The following is a 14,772-nucleotide window of genomic DNA, read 5'->3' as shown; positions in this document are numbered from 1 at the left end:
GTCGGGTTAGTCAAGCTTTGTTAAATAAAGACTTTGCATGGTCAGTAGTTTTACTCTAGCTTAATTCTTCATTGCTAGTCCACTCAAGAGTCTTGCTGCATAGCGAATGCCTAAAGGAAGAGAAAGTCAAATGATCACTCCTTAATAGAGAGTTCTTTGCACAATAGTCATCCTAGATAGAAATGAACCGCTATCATCATTCTGTGCTTTTGGACGCGTGCAATGCCACTGATCACTCAGACCTTCATTGAACTTCACTGGCTCACGCTGCAAGCACGTATCACTTTCAAATCCTACTGCATCATCTGCACAGCTGACATGCCGAAGTCCCCAAAGTACCTCACAGAGAAACTCAGAATCTCCGGTGGCCTACTATCCACCGGAAGTAAGGACATGGTCAGACTTGAACTCAGCCGGTGCTGGAAAGAAAGAACCAAAAGACACACCTTCTCTGTCTAAGCCCTGAGACCCTGGGAACGCCTCTCCATCAATACCAGGCTCACCCCTAGCCTTCTATATTTCAGGAAGGAGCTCAAGACCCTCGCTAACTCCTCTGTCCACATACCCTCCACTCCCCACCTTACCTGGGTCTTAGTGATCTGCATCCCCCTATTTCCTCCCCAGGTTGCTTGTAGATGCCTTTCTGCTAAATACCTCCCCCTCCCCGGTTGATAGCTCCCTGCTTCCTTGTTTCTCTGCTTCCCTCACTGTGTCCTTCCTCCTATGATTTGTATGCTCTGCGTTGCTTCCGGAAGTTACATCTAGACTTAATTAATACAATAATAATAATAATAATAATAATAATAATAATAATAACAACAATAATAATAACACTGCAAGCATACGCAGCCTGGTCCCTCAATACCATGCATAACCATGTCCCAATCCCACATTTCTTTGTGCATCTGCATCCCAATCTCTCAATATCACTGGCATACTCACCAGTGCCCTCATCAATGTGTGCATCCTAATAACTCATTACTGATCATAATCACAGCCTCGTCCCTTATTACAATGCACATCCACCTATTGTTCTCGTAAAACAAAAATTCCACAGGTATGGCTAGTTTCAACCATATTTCACACCACCACGCTCGACTCATACCAACACACAAGCTATAAGATAAAGTCATGATTGCCATTGCGAGAAAGATCAAGCACAAGAAAGAAAATAGGTTTTAAAGTATCAAAAGGCAAACTAATGAATATTAAAATTCATTCGACCGTAATTTGGAGTCACCAACTGTGTTATGTTACTTCAGGACTAAATCCTCAAGTGCTGGATTTAAATTTGTGTTGTATTACAAATTACCTTAAACATTTGTGATGAGTTTCTTATTGGGAAAAGGGATTGAGTTATTTATTTCAGTAAAGTAAAACAACTGTGCTTGAGCTATGGGAAGTGAGCGTAAATTCTACTGGCATGATTTGCAAGATGCTTTGAATCGATTGGATAAGACTTTATTAGTATCTAGACTAAAACACTTGACAAGTACTTGGTGAAATCAGCTGGATAACATGTACAAGCATGACAATCATTAAAAAGTTATCAGAAGAATCATTCCTCGTTCCCAACCTAGCACCCTATTGCTGAATACATCCTCGCCCTGGTACCCCTTTGCCATGTGCATCCACATCCTGGTTCCTGATTACCATTACAAAAAAGCATTGTTGTGCCGTTCACTCATAAGCATGTGCATCCTTGCCTTGGTCCCTACTTACAGTGTCCATTCTTGTCATGGCACCTCATTAGCACGCACAGTCTTGTCTCCGACCTTGTCCTTGTCGCTGTGCCTGAAAGCAGCATGCAGTGGTTAATTGCCTCAACCTCCGATCCTGACAAGTAGGGGTAGCTTGCTACTAGGGATGGGGTTTGTCCTGTGGCTACGTGATGTGCCTCCCCAACGATGGATGAGGATTGCCCAAATTCACTCAAACTTGATTCTAGTTCTGTGTCATCCGGTGCACATTTGGCTGCATAATCATGCAAGTCTGCTAGCCCCTGAGCAACCAGGCTCTTTTTATTTTGGCAATATCTCACTTCCAAAGGAAATCCCTGAAGTGCTAATGTCCAGGAAGTAATTCTGGACTGGGCCAAATTCCCTGATCTGATTCTCTTACTTTGCAGAAATTGCAGAGGCTGGTGATTTGTTTCAATAATAACTTTTCCACCTTGTATTATGGGACGGAACTGCTGTAACGCCCAGACAGTTGTCAGCAGCGCCTGCTCGCATTCACTGAACTTAGTTTCTACTTGTGACAAGGCCTTGCTGGCATATGCAATAGTTTTGTTATTTACATCATGCTTTTGATATAACACTGCTGACATGCATTGATCAGTGAATACTATCTCTACAAAGAAATCCTGGTTCTTTATTGGATATAACAGACATGTCGCCTTCGTAACACATTCCTTAAGCCTGGCCACTGCCTCACTTTGTCCCTTCCCACATTTCCAGTGTACACCCTGCTTTAGTAATCTTGTTAAATGGTGTGTAATCTCTTTATAATTCTCAATACATTTCCTATTGTAAACTGACATCCATAATAAACTTTTTAACCCTTTCAGATTGCTAGGATCTTTCAGCTTATGTATCACCTCCACTTTCTCCTTCTGCGGATTTAACCCATTCTCATGTCACCTCATGACCTAAGAAGTTCACTTTCTTTTTACAGCATTGTGTTTTCTGTAAAGATACTTTGCCCAAGCCTTCTGTAACTGGCTAGGGACATGCCTAATCTCATTAAAAATGGCTTTTCAGATTTTCACTTTTAATTAGCACATCATCCACATAAACTATTGTCTCCCTTTCAGCTGTATCCAGAATGACTTGCTCAGGAATATCCCAAACTCACTCCCACGATTGACGTACCCGGGACCATGCATATTATGATTTGTCAAAAGAAAACACAAACACATTTTGGACATCTTCAGCCAATGGTACTCACCAGTATCCAGCTGTAAGATCTAATGTAGTAAACACCTTTGACCTGTGAACCTGTGCGAGACCCTGATCAATAAATGGAAGGGGCCACCTTGAAACAAGTACCCTTTTGTTTAATTCTCGTAGATCTGCACACAAAAGCCATTAGCCATTAGGTTTTAACAAACCTAATATGGGAGTATTTGATGTGCTATGAACGGGCCTAATAATTCCTCTATATTCCAAATGTTTAATTATCTCAGCTAGTAATTCCAAACATGCCTGGGGTAAAATATATTGTAATACAAATACTGGCTCCCTGCCATGTCCTTCTGGTAATGTGGCAACATGCAAATCTGTTATAATCAACAATCATATGCATCTTTGGCAAAAACCTGTTTGAATTCCATAAGTATTTTCCTTAACTGGTCTTTTTCTTCTTCATTTGAGCACACATCTGCAGCCTGAATTTGCTCTTCTACCATTTTATAAAACTCTGGGAAGACCTCCAATGGAGGAACCTCTGCACTTTCCTCTAACCTTGTGGCTGTATCGCTTTGGAGAGTCGACACAATATTTTGGAATCTTGACTTCCAATCCAATATGCCGCTTTCTGTTTTAGCCTCATTTAATTTGAATAGGATGCAATCATCTTGATGATAACACGCTGTTTAACTTGACTCATAAGGATATACAGACTGAACTTTAAATATTCCTTTTGGTTGAAAGGCCAAAGATTCTGGCAACTCACCCTGTGCAGTCACATATCTTTCAGGAATGTTCCCAATTACTGCATTACTGAAATCTCCAGTATAATGCATTTTCGGTATTGCCATTCCAATTGCTGAACTCTCTTCCAAATAAGTGTCCTGGTACCCTTTATTGTCCACCAGAATTTGGATGGGCCCATCCCCAATCTCTATCACTAGCGTATATTTGCATTCTAGCCCTTGCTGCCTCATGGATTCATTTAGACATACAAATGCATCAGTATATTTTATCTGCTGTCCCTTTCTGTATTTTAATGCTATTGTAACTTGTCTGGTAAATGCGGGAATGGTAACATCCTTTCTCACCTGCAATTCAACTGCAAAGGGTGCTATCTGAGCGCAATAATAAGCTTGTCTTTTGTCCTCAAATTCAGGTGTGGCTCCACCTAACCTGGACCAAACATTTTGATTTATAAGGTTTAACACCATACACATTCTGTTCATGATGTAATTTCCCAAATAAAATGTGTTTCTTGTCCCACTCACGAACCACACATTGTGATGGATACACTTAGGACTAATTGCAATATTTATCATGAATCTTCCTACAATCCTTTGCCCTGACTCTGGATCATGCAGACCAAAGTAGTGTTGATCCAATATTCTGAATTTTGTCATCTCCTCCCTGTCAACTATCTGCTGGAGTACTTTTTCATTTCATGTTAGAGTGCTAAAGTGGCTTCTATCATTTCAGAATGCCAATTTACATGGATAGGAATCCATGCCTGCCCATCTCCCATGTGAATTTCAGAAAGGGTTGAAATGTGTTTTTCGTGTTTTCATCTATTTCTGTTTGCCATTTCTTTCTTGGGGTCCAAATAAATCTCCAGAGACTGCTTCTCTTTTTGACCCCGCATTTCAACCTGACACATGAGAATGACAGTGAGAGTAGGCACACAGCCATTTTGAAGATATACTTCCACTGCACATTTTGACTTAGCCACAGCATGGCATTCTCTTCGGCCTTTCTATTGTGTCATTATTTTCTTAGGCCTCAATGGTTTTTTGGCTAGCGACCAAAATACCCCATTCGCCCCGTCCATTAGGGGTAACAACCTCTTCAGGCAATTCGTCCCTATGAGAAAGGGTATTTCACTGATGGATGTGATCAATACTTCCTGTCTCATCTGATGCTTCCCTATCTTTATGTCAACCTCAATGACACAGTCGATAGGTATTTCTTCACCATTGAATTTGTACACAGGGCCTGCGTTTTGCTTCACCTCTATGCGATTTTGTGGGGATCTACCTTCCTTGATACTTTTTAACAGTTCCTTTGACATTATTGTGGCCTGGTCACCTGTATCAATCATTGCAAATGCGTTACATTTATTTCTAAAGTGATAGGAGCATAGTACCTGTCTTCAACCTCCTCTATCAGACACAAGAAGTGCACGTTTTTACTGATTTTAGGACTCACTTTCCTTAGCTCCTTTTTACTCCTTGCTAGACACATGGGCATATGAAATTACATCTTTCCCTCCTTTTTGCCCACTTCATTTTGAATTTATTTGTCTATTTTCCTGGGCTCAGAACCCATTTGGATTGTAGCCACTGACTGCCCCTTTGATTTGGGACTACCAGTGTTCATACTGTTTATTTAAGACTGAATATTCTCACAGGTGTCACATGGCAGCTTGTCAATTTCTGGTACAGGCCACTTATCTGTGTTTTGTGTGGTGCCTGTCCTTTCTATCTCTTGACATTTTTGTGTTTCAAAATCCTCCTCAGGTGACTGACCTGCACCCTCCTTTTGAGCTACCATTATTTTCTGTCTAGAGATCAACAATATTCTGACTATCAAGGGAGGATATTCTAACTACTGGTCCTACCTATTCGCTTTGTGTTTTATTTTGACATTGGATGCTCTTTTTAAATCTGTTTCTCTGTTCCTTAGGCTATTGTTCATTTTCCCCATTTTGTTCTTCTTCTTCACACCCTTCAATAGTCTGATTCAACTCTAAATTGAACCACACCCCCTTTGTGTATGTGTTGAAATTCCCTGTCTCACTTTCATTCATTTGTGTTCTTATTTTTGAACAAGCAGGCAATTCAGGACCGGTATACACAGGTGATTCATGAGCTTCTGTGTTTTTATCAGTGCATGGGCTATTAAATATTCACTTGTTGGCAGACGCACAACATCACTACTATGGCATTCTGCACCCTGACTTGGCTGTTGTTTTTGAACTGCACATAGCTCTCCTATTTGTTCATACAACATTTTGACTTGAGCCTCCAAGCATTGAAACCTGTCCATGTCTCTGGATTCTTCTCTTTGTGGCCTGGCCTGGTACTGGTTAAATTGACCCTGATTGGGCCTATTCTGATACCTCTCAGGAGATTGATTTCTATTTGTCTTACCTCTGAAATCATGGGACATAAGACGTGGAGAGCGGTGGTGGTGATTGGTTATAATGGTGAGGGACATAGTTCATATTTTGTCTTTCATTTGTTGGAAATGGTCCCCTATGCTGATTTCCATTTTCAATTAATCTATGCACATACCTTGGTCTTTCTTGGTGGCCATACACCATTGTATTAGGGTCAGATCTATTCTGAGCCCTCAGCGTCTGGTATGGGCCATTGTATATTTGATTTTTATTGTTATTCAGGCCTGACATATCGGGGCAATATTCCACTCAGGGAGTATTACCCAGATATCCAGGGTTTAATGTAAGATTCTCTATTGATGGGATCAACAGATTGTAACATAGAAGTTTGGGGTTTGGTGTGGCGGCATGCCCCTTTGAATAGGTGTCATGTTGTTTCTTGCCTGGTTTTGGGCTGTTTCAAGTGTCCTTTTTGCAAATTTTACCTCCATTATTGCTGGTGTGGGTTCTTTAGATTTCGATTGTGTCTCTTTATTCCTAGGCCCTTCCTCTCTCTGACCATAGATTACTTCATATAGTTTGGTCCCCTGGTCTATTGTTCATTCTAGTGATTTTTCCCAGGCAAATTCACAAACTAACTGGGTTACAATGGCCCTCATTACGACCCTGGCGGAGAGGGGTTTACGCCAGCGTAATGCATGGCGTACCTCTCCGCCAGACTACGACATTCCGTAGCGCCATGGTGATTTTTACGCCTGCTTTTTGCAGGCGGAAAAATCCATGGCGCTACGGGACTTGTTGTTAATTACGCCACCGTAATTTACGGTGGCGTAATTAACGCCTTCCCCACTCCCATTATACCCTATGGGGCAAAAATGGGAATGGGGAAGGGTAAATGGGGATTGGGGACTTACCGCCCCGCCAACCTCGGAATGGGGCGGTAAGTCCGCCAACCCCCATGGCGGTGTTGGCAGCTCTGCGCCATGGTCCATGGTGCAAATTGCACCATGGACCTCCGCCAGGGTCGTAATGAGGGCCAATGTCTTTTTGGAGTCCATAAAAGTATGCAGTTTTAACTTCTACAGAATCAGGATTAAAGGCCATACCAAAGCGTGAAAATGTTCTTTTTCAATCTTGGAGAATCTGGCAAGGGGACAAATCTGGCTCTGCAGTCAATGCTGCTTTTTTGCTTCTTCTATCGACACATAAGGTGAAAATTGATGTCTAACCTCTTCCTCAAATTCCTCCCATGACAAATTTTCCTGTTCATTGAGACCCCGAATGACACAAGCAGCTGCTGAATAAAGCGTTAGGTGAAAGTACTATCTATACTGTTCCCTAGGTATCCAGAGGGCTTTAAATATATCGTGGACTGTTTATAAATGGTCTTCCATGCAACAATCACCTCCCTTTTTGAATGATTCAATCAAGGTTTTAATAGACTTCATGATTTTGATAGGGCTACAGGAACCCTTCCTAGGTTCCCAATATTTCGGAAAAGGATCTTAAGGAAGTCGGCCCAGGGTCGAGATTCCGCCTTAAGTATGAAATTAGTCAGGCCATTGGGAACTGGAGCTCTGGATATTAGTTTGAGTATGTCATTCTTGTCAAATCTCAAGGCCCAAGAGTTTGTGTCATGTTATATGGGCGTCCCCACCCCCTCACTCTGAGTCCCAAAAAGGACAGTGAAGTAATCTAACAATCTCTGCTTGGGGATTGCGTTTACCTGGCTAGCTGTAGGCTCAGACCCCCCGCATTGATCAGCTTCCACATCTCAGCAACGTTTTCATTTCCCATCTGGGCCAATATGTATTTGGAATCAGCCTGGTTCAGGCTCCATTTGTATGATCTCAGCCACTTGCGATACTGCTGGCACCGTTTATGCAGCTTCACTCCCATTAAGTTACCCTTTGCTAATCGAATGTGTCTAAGACCAGCTCTAAGGGACATATTTTCTTTCATGATGTCCCTGTTATATATATGTTTGGGAACATATTCCATTTTGGAGGTCCTACCCACCACAGAGAAGACATCTTGCAAGAATCTAGGATAGTTCATATCCTCACCAGAGGTCAAACCTTGGATACCTCTCTCGTTCCTCCATATTTTTGTGGGGAAGGCCTTGATTTAGTGTGTTGACATTCGTAGCCTGTTACAGCCCTGATTGACCTCCAGGGCGTGGGCAAAGATTTCTTTGGGAGGAGCCACGTTGGTCACCCCTCGTACACATAAGACATTATGGTCCCTTCTTTCCATGTCTCTGACTTCGAAGCCTCTAACATGTTTCAGAAGCCTCTAGGTCGCAAACACGTAATCAATTGTACTATGCTTCCAATGAACTGTCCATGTGTTTTTCCCTGGGATATCACCCTTCACTAGGCCATTCAATTCGTGAAGGTTTCTCACTTGTGTGTCTTGTGCCCACAACCCCCTCTTTGAACCCACAGCCTCCCCTTTGTCCAAACCTGTCTCAAGACCCGGAAAGATGAAGTCACTACACACTATGATTGAAGTGCTGGGATGGATTTCCAAGCATTTGTTTAGGTACCAGCGAAGGTGTCCATAAATAGCTCTGCACCCTTCTCGCCTGGTTTCCAGTAGAGGTTGCATATTATGTAGTCGTCCTTACCCTGGTTATTGGCCATTTCAATAGAAACCATCTGTATGTAAGGATCCGGATTTTCAAACTCCAGTACCGAAAGGCTGCCACCCAACGCTACCGCATCATTAAACCCGATGATTTTTTCCCTTTTGGCCACTTAATGGCTGAATTCAAGGTGACAGAGTAACCTTCGATTGGGGAGGATCAGATAGCCAGGTTTCTTGTTAGCATTTAATAAAGGCTTTCCTAGCATGGGGTTTTCCTGGGCCAAAAGGATGCTTAAAGCCTGGGCGTTCCATGAGATTGGGGTCATTTTCCCCTCCCTGGTTGACATTTCATGCTACTTCTTTGATTTTTTAATCACCAATGCCTCAGAGAGCCATGTCCATGAGGTCTGATCCTCGAGACTGTTTAACTTATCACAAGCAGTAACATTCCTCTGTTGCTTCTGTGAGCCCGCATTAGTTATGACTAGAGCTCCCAGCTGGGCCTCCATTTCAGGGAGAGTTTTGTGATAGTTATTTCCCGTCAAGGCCCCACGCCGATGGGGTTCCTGTGTGTCCTCCCTCCTGACCTCCTCTCTCTGGGTGGGTGCTAGGCATCCTCTGCTTAATGTTCAGGTTTGTAAGGTCAAAACCCAGTGAGAGGAGCCCAACAGGGTTGTCTAATAGCATCCCCTTTACATTACTAGATGACAGGAGTATGTACACTTTGTCTGCACAGTTTTCTAATGGAAAGGCCACCAAGTCAATGTCACAGGTTTCAATGTGCCTCGTTTTTGGAATGCATTGAAAGAGTTTAAGTATGTTATGCCTGTTCAAGATCAGGCAATCCAGCACAGTTGAGAGCCATTCCAGATGAATACCGTTCTTAAGTTCCTTTGCTGCATTAAATCGCACAACACTATGGCCTGCACCACTTCTGGGCGATGTATACAAATCATTCTCTCAACCAGTGATCACATGACCCTGCTGTTTTGGGGGGGGGGGCTGTAGGCTATTGATTTGCTGGTGTCTTTGTTTCTAAGGCACTAATAGAGAGCCGTGGTAAGCCTCCCAAAGCGAACCCTCCACTCTTAGTGCTAACTATGTTCCTCTCTTCTGATTGGGCATCTGATCTGGCACCTATATAAAGCTGCTTTGGAGGCCCAGCTTTGTCTCTCAATTAGGCATTGCGCTTTTGTTCCTACATCAGAAAGGGTTGCATAAGACTTTGCAGGGTGATTAGAAGGACATTTTGCCAATTTGTTCCATTCCAGTTCACTGTTTCCGTTTGTGGAGCGGCTCTGCCCCACTCTGCCTGTATTGAAGAGGTGTCCACACCTACCACACCACACCTCCTCCCCATTGTATCCTTTGTGGTTCGTGGCGCTCGTTCATTCTGCTAAAGTTGCATTCATCCAGTTTGCACAGTCATTTCAACTTCCTGCTCCTTCCATGAAGTATGAGATAAACTCAGGAGGAGTTTGACGGAGACAGATGGTGATACCTCTCCATCTGAAATCACCCCATCCCCTGTTGAATGTCAGTCAGAGATCTTTCTGTCAAGCCTTCTTTGGTATGTACCTACTAGTATACCTCAATCTATATATAAGTAGAGAGACAGATACTCGAAATTGTATATAATTATCTCATAAAAGGTGATGGAACCTTCTCTCTCTTTTACTGAATTTCCTGAAAAAATGAACACAGTAACCCTATAAAGTTCTGTATAAACTATTCATGTATTAATTCATTACCACAGGAAAAATTTCAAATATATCTAGTGACACCCAAAGCGAGTTGTAACTCAATAGAATATCACATAGACAAGATAAAAATACATCAACATTCAACAAAAGAATAGACACACATCACAAAAATGTAAACTCCAAGTCTCATTAAGTGTCTCTATATAAGATTCCCAACATGTTTCTGTTCCTAACACCACGCTGGTAGAACATTCATTAGGGGATGTTCTTTTGTTTACTTTTTGTTTATTCAACTATTTGTGCTGTGGGTAGTTCTCATAAAAATACAGATCAAAACATAAAGAGAGAGATAAAGAAGACCTGAATCACCCATTTGAGAAAATACAGATAATGCAAATAACAAACCACTCTCCCAGTATCTATACAGTGTTGATTAGTTATTGAGTGCACATATAGAGCACACTACATCACAATCCATGCGAAGCACTGTAAGTGGTACTTCTTCCACTGCATAAAAATATCTCAGCCAAATACCGAATTACTAGGAACTTTTCACTTTAATTTGCTCTTGCATAGCACATCAACTTGTCTGCCGCTACAAAGAAATCAGAAAACAAAGAGAAAACCATTCAAACTCATGGTTAAGTCCATACATAATACAATTCATCAATATCATCTTTTCAGATCAAGAAACCTCTTTCATCGACTGGATTCATACATACATGCCACCACAGCTGCAGGCATAAACCAAATGTACTTAAAGCAGCTGGATACAATGGCTGGATATGTTCTTCCTATCTGTAAAGAAAAAAAGAGGAGCATACTAAACATCCACCTCGGTCTTTCTATAGATGTCTCATTACCACTTCATTATAAAACACCCAAGATAGACCGCATGTTTTCCTTGGGTTTTCCGAGGGAATCACCTATTGATCAATCTACCAGTGAGTACTGTGCCTGTGTATGAATCAACCTCCTCTGGAGGTCCAATTCACCAAAGTCAATCTCCCATCAAAAGCTCCCATTAACCCAACGTAAACAACAGTGCTTAGTACTATCACTATGCAGTATCTGATTACGGCTTAACATCTGGAGCATCACATAGCTGTCATGCCTAAACCGAATGTCATACAAATTATATGTATCTGGCACTTTCCAGCATTCAACATTTGACATTAGTATCACTTGCGCGTTACTATCCAAATTTGCTGGCCTCAAATGGTAAACAACCCTTTCCATCCGGGGTGAATTACTTTCCTCTTATTGCTTAATGCAACAACCGTGTCTTATCTGGATCATAATGTGCCGTGGCGTACTGAAAATGAGCTCTCCACCAAGGAAAAAACTCCATCAACAACGCTCTATTTTATTTTCCCAAATGAACACTAAAAACAGACTTCAACTGCCATTATTGTGAGCTTTCACCATATTGAATAACTTGTACAAATAGCAAGCCGTAATACTGCCTTCTTTGGTACACAGGCCCCTCACTGTCTGTGAGCTCTTCTGACTTTGCTCTGGTGAGCTTTGTAGAGATAGGTTCCTTAAGAATGTTCTCTCTCCATTTGATCTCTTTTTTTTACCCAGGGGCTCGTTTTTTTATTTCTTTGGTATGTGGGACTGAGGGCGTCTCCAGGACTGCTTTTTCAACTTTTTCCTGCCAAAAATAGGATATTCTTTGTTATGTTATGTTATTTGGCATTTATATAGCGCCTTATGTATCATTGGTGTGATCTCAAAGCACTGGTAGGTTGAACGCCCTCAGGAACCGCAGTTCAGTCAGTAGAGAGTGAGAGTGTGGTATGGTGCGTGGGTGCACTGAATATGGGTGCAGCTGGTGTGGTTGTTGCATGATAGCTGCTTCTTAGCGGTAGGTGTGGTGCTGTGGAAATCAGTTGGATGCGTTCACTCTGGAGGGTGGACACCCAGACTGACTTCTGGCTGCGTTAGGCCTGAGGAGACACTCAAGCTAGCCGTAAGGTTCTCAGCTACCTGTGTTTTATGAGGATGATGTGGAGTTCATTGGGTCATGTCATTATGAGAACAGCTAGACTGAATATATTATAGTACAGCTGTGTTCTAGTTGAAAGATGGTGTATAAGGAAGAGTAAGCATAGTAGTGTGATATCGTGGTTATCAGTAAAGTGCCTGCGTTCAAGCATGAGAGCAGGACAGGGGGCGTACATTAGGCACAATTTCTAAGTTCAACAATAAGTGTGAGACATGGGGCCTCATTACAAGGTGGGCGGAATGGGTTTAACGGCACCGGTAATGGTGCCGGTGCCGGTAAACCCATTCTGCCAAATCCATTCCGCCCTATTATGAGGTTCCCTTGCGGGACCCGCTCAGAACGTTTGGTCAGACCAGCCATCCTTTGCGGGTCCCGCAAGGGGACCAGGGAGCCAATAAGGGCCCGTTATTAATGGGCCTGTTATTAGCTCTGTACCCATTTCCATTGAGCCCTATAGGGGCTCGAATGGGAATGGGGATGTTTTTTTTTAATGGGAACTGGAATGACCCGGTAAGTCTCCATTTAAAGAACCAGACCCGGGCAGGGGTCCTGGAAGGGTCTGCCTCTCCCTCCCTGATACTCATTTAGGGTCTCTTTGTCTCCACGGGTATTACGCAAGTCTGACCCTTGCACTGTGTGCAAGGCAGTGCAGTCCGGGCAATCAGGGCAGCCCTTGTGGTGTCCTCCTGATTTTTGTACCTATGTCGATGTTCCCCAGCTAAGCCCTGAGTTGTCAGGGGTGTCACGTCCTCACTCAGGTGCATAATACACATAACTATAATCAGAAAAAATCACATTTGTATCATAATGTGTTAGCATTGTGAGCCCATGACAGCTTTGGAAGGATTGTGTGTTTTCTGGTCAGACAGCCTGGCCTTGAATCTTGCAGAACCGGAGACCTATGGCTGAGCCTATCCTTTATTTGTGAGGTCTAGTAACACCTTTCCTCAGCAGGACAACTTCACAGTAGAAGCAGTCCTGGGAAACAGGAATCAAAGGGCACACAAATCCCAAAAGAACAAGTCTCACACCTCCGTGCTGCATAACAAAAGGGCCTTTGATGCTATTGTTAATGTTAATGTTAAAGGACATTTGTACCGCGCACTATCACCACCGAAGTGGTCCCCTGGCGCTCTGGTGGCTCTGAAAGAGGAAGGGAGGGGGGCTAGTGGGAAGGAGCTGTAAAAGTGTAAGGGAGCAGTGATGTGCTGTTGGCGGCCTCAGCCCGGTGGGTCCGTTGGCTAGGTCTGGGGTGTATTGCGGCCGGTAGTCGTCGTGTACTGTTGTGCGAGTCTGTGTGTTTTTGTTTTGTTGTTGCCATGTAGTGAAGTTTGTGCGGTTTGTTGTGCTGTAGGTTTGTGGTTGTGTTTGGTTTGGAGTTTGAGAGGTGTATGCAGAGGGGGAAATTGTTAGTGCAGTTGGTTAGTTGGCCTCTCTATCCTGGCTTGAGGCGGTGGGTTTCTGTAATCTCCCCAGATGGGTTTCGGTAGCACCCCTATGCCTCTGTCCTGATCTGGCTCCACCCAGCCTTCAAGGTCCCTTTCACATCTAGCCTTCTCCTCCCCCAGCCTGCCTCACAGCCCTACCTATCTTCCCTTCCCACTCATACAGCCAGTACACCTGCCAGTGTCCACCGCTCAGCTATTGTGGTGATTGCCAATATCCCGACAATTCTAAAACACTGTGGTACCTGGTGGCAACTAAGGGGTGAGTGAGGATGTTGGGTGGGTTTAGGGTAGGGTTGTTGAATCCATCTCCATGGGTGTCGCCGGTGTTGCGCTCTAGTTTAGTCATCCCTTTTCCTTTCTGTTTCAGTTTGAGTCTGTGGTGTTGAAGAGCCAGGTTTTTAGTAATTTCCAAAATTTTAGGTGATCTTTGGTGTTTCTTATTTCTATTGGGATGTTGTTCCAGGTTTTTGCAGCTAAGTGGTAAAAGGAGGTGCCTCCAAGTTTTTTCTTGAGGTATGGTTTTGGTTCCAAGCGGATTTCGTTGCATGACCTTAGGAGTCTAGTAGGATTGTAGATTGTTATTTTCTTTTGTAGGAATTCTGCTCCTTGTCCGCTGATTGCCCTGTGCGTTATGCACATTGTTTTGAAGGTGATGCAATGTTTTACTGGGAGCCAGTGTAGTGTTTTTAGAGCAGGAGCGATGTGTTCTCTTCTTGATAGTTTGAGGAGTAGTCAGGCAGTTGTATTTTGGATCTGTTATAGTTTCTTCAGGAGGTATTCTGGTATTCCGAGGTAGAGGCTGTTTGCGTAGTCGATTTTTGACATGATGAGGGCGACGATAGTGAGTGTTTTGTGCGTGAAGGAGAGGAAAGGTAAGATTCTTTTTGCCGTGTGGAGGAGGAAATAACATTTCTTGACAGTTGCATTTATTTGTGGTTCTAAGGTTAGGGTGTTGTCCATCAGGACTCCCAGATTATTTACTACCTTAGATGGT

Source organism: Ambystoma mexicanum, chromosome 5p, assembly GCF_040938575.1.
Source record: "Ambystoma mexicanum isolate Mex_15411 chromosome 5p, UKY_AmexF1_1, whole genome shotgun sequence".
NCBI classification, from domain to species: domain Eukaryota; kingdom Metazoa; phylum Chordata; class Amphibia; order Caudata; family Ambystomatidae; genus Ambystoma; species Ambystoma mexicanum.
This window is presented reverse-complemented; position numbering follows the sequence as displayed.